The following is a 3,083-nucleotide window of genomic DNA, read 5'->3' as shown; positions in this document are numbered from 1 at the left end:
AAAAGTTGCCTATGAAAGGATCAGCCACCTCAGAGCCTGGCAGCAGCTCCTGAATTAATGGCTGAGTTTACAAATTCACTCTAATCGATGGAACTCTGTTGAGTTGCCTGGTCTGGCACATCTTAAAGGAGTCAGGGCTCCTGGAGGCCATTTGCAATGAAGAACTCACACCCACTCTTGGAGTGGTCACTAACCATCACCCAGCATTTTTTGGAGCTCCTGGTGGAGATGGGGAAGGCAGTAGATCTTACAAACTTCTGTCGTAGGCATCCGTCCTGCTTTTCAACTGTTTATGCCTAGGTAAGTCTCATGTGAGCCCCAAGTATCCTTGGGGGGACTTGACTGACCCCCAACACCCAAGGAGGAGGGCAGGGGACGTGCTGTCATGCACAATAAATAGTTCAGTTTTCCATGGGCAGGTTTTGGGCAGCTCTCAGGAACACTCCAGTGTACCTTTTGACAAGGACATTTTAGGATGTTTGGCGTTTTGATTTGCTTTGTTTTAAAGCTCTGGCCACTTCCTCTCAGTTCTCTACGGTTATGAACACGAGTATGAAGGCGCCTAAAACGAGAGGCTGCCGTGTGGGTCAGTGACCTCTGCCCAGAGCTAGAGAACAGGCTCGTCCAAGGTGGCCTTCCCAACTTTACAATGTTTCTTGCCAGTCTTCTCTCATATATCCACTCAAAGAAAATTGTGAGAAACTGAGGGGATTCGGCTAGCTGGTGGTTAATTGTGGGAATTGAGAGAGCTCAGTTCTGGGCTGGGTCCAGATTCCCTGCATGGCTGGGAAACTGGACAACCTGTACCTGCTGTTTAAAGACCTTTAACCAAGGACCAGGCTCCTTTGACCAAAAGCAGTCAGATCTTAAAATTGATGTAAGGAGTTTTGTCATCGTAGAGCTCAAGCAGCCCATATGTCTTAGCTGAAAACTGGCTCCATACCCATAATCCTTTCTTGCTTCCATGTTTCTGTAATGGTTTACAGAGGCCTAGAGAGGAGTGGGACTCTTCTTTTTCTGAATTCGGGGACTTGCTCTTGTTCTCCCCCACCTCCAATTTGGGATTACCTAATGTTATTCACTTTGAATTAATTGATCATATTTGCTTTTTACGGTCAAAAAGTCTCCTTCTGTACTTGGAGTCCAGCCTTAAGCTGAGGAAGGGGCCTGGTCCTGGTTTGCTGGCCAATTGCTACGCACTGCTTAAGAAACTGAGAAGCTCGAACCTTCCTTTCCTCAGTCATCTTTAACTGGTTCCACCCGGAGGTTAAGGCGCTGCACCAACCCTCGACTGGCCTCTTCCAACACTTCTTAACTACAAAGTATCCTCTGCAAAGCTGCCCCAGATTTTGAAACCCGGCCTGTGTGGGCTCTCGGCTGCCTCTCGGATAAGATTTCCCAGCCTGGTCTTGAAGGCTCCCTCCAATTTGGGCGCGCTGCCTTCTTCCTCTACAGTCTTGGTTCCTGGTTCTCTTCAGGTACTCCCCCTGGCTCCGGGCCAATCGGCTTAGCAGCTGGCCATCGCTCATCCTTCACCCCCGGAGCATCCAGTCCGAGGGCATCTCTCCCATCTCGGCCTGCCCTCAAGCATCAAGTGCCGCCTCCGGACTTTCCTTTGTCTATGCGGGTGCACACACAAGCCCCCACCCAAGTCCAAGGAAGGAGGGCTCCCTCCTTGGCGTGGGCGTGTGGCTGAGCCCAGGGAGGCCTCTTTGGGCACCCGACCCTCGAGTGCCAGCCTCTGCGCCTCTCCTTGCTATGTCCGCTGTTTTAGCGAACAAGTGTCTCCCCCTGCTCGGGGTGAGCAGGGCGCAGAGGTTCGGGACTGGCAGGGTCCCAGGAGCCCTGCAGTCCGAGCCCTTCTTTTCCGGCCCGCACTTCGGGAGCCCGAACCACGCGGGAAAGTTCCAGCAGGAGGCCTGGGACCGGCCCACCCCGGGTCGCGGGGAGTTCCCTCCCTCTCTCCTGAGGCCGTCCGTTCCCGCCCCCTTTCTTCCCACCCCCGAGGCGCGCCCCGGCCGAGCCCCCGTTTCTCCGCCCCGAAGGTGTGGCAGGAGGCCCACAGTGTATCCTTCCTGTAGTGACGCACTTCCGCTCTCGAAGGCACCACAACGCCGCTCAGAGGGCTCCAGAGTGCGTTCCCGGCACGTCAGGGGCGGGAGCGCGTCTGTCTCAGCCACTGACTAGTCACCTTCGAGCCCGCTCCGCCCCATTCTCACTGCACAGGCGCAGCCCACGGTCCTGCCGGGCCCCTTGGCACCTCCCCCCTTCCTTCCTTCCTTCCTTCCTTCCTCCCTCTCCCTCCTCGGGTCTTGAAAGCGCCGGGCGGGGCCGGGCTGCAGCGCTGGAGGCGGAGCCGGGGAGAGGAGGAGGCGGCCGCGGCGCCCGTGTCCTATCCCGGAGGAGGAGGAGAAAGAGGAGGAGGAGGAGGAGGCCCGGGCCCCTGAGGGCGAGTCGTTGCCCGCCTCCTCCTTCGGCCGCCTTGGGGGGCGGTGCCTGCTGGCTGGGGCTGAGGCCTCGGGCAGCTTCGTGGTTGTGGGCCGCCTCCGGGCCAACGGGCGCCCGGCCCGGCCTGGCTCCGACGCCGCCTATCCGAGCCCGGTTTCTGTCCTTGCCCGGCCCGGCCTCGCTCTGCCACTGCCTGTCCCGGCCCAGTTTCCGTTCCCTCCAGACCCAGCCTGTCCCGGCCCGGCTTCCGTCCTCTCCCGGCCCGGTCTCGCTCTGACGCCGTCCGGCCCCGCCGGGCTTCCGTCCTTGCCTAGAGGGAGCAGGGGTCCCTGCTGGCAGGCCCATCGGCCGGCGTCCCCCGGCTCTGCTTGGGCCCGGCCCGGCCCGGCCGCGTCGTCGGAGTCGCCTTGTTGCGTGGCCGGCGGGGGCCGGGCCCGGGCCGCGGCACCTCCTCTCTCGCCTCCCCGCGCTCGAGCCGGAGCCCGAGGCCGGGCCGGAGCTGGCGGGGCCTGCCCCACTAGGGCCGCTCGCCCATGGCCCGCCGCTTCCGCGCGTCCTTGGCCCATGGACTCGTGACTGAGCCGGCCTCGGAGTGAGCGCCCGGCCCGGCCCCCGCCGCCCCCGCCGCCGCCGCC

This window comes from Gracilinanus agilis, chromosome 1 (assembly GCF_016433145.1).
Source record: "Gracilinanus agilis isolate LMUSP501 chromosome 1, AgileGrace, whole genome shotgun sequence".
NCBI classification, from domain to species: Eukaryota; Metazoa; Chordata; class Mammalia; order Didelphimorphia; family Didelphidae; genus Gracilinanus; species Gracilinanus agilis.
This window is presented reverse-complemented; position numbering follows the sequence as displayed.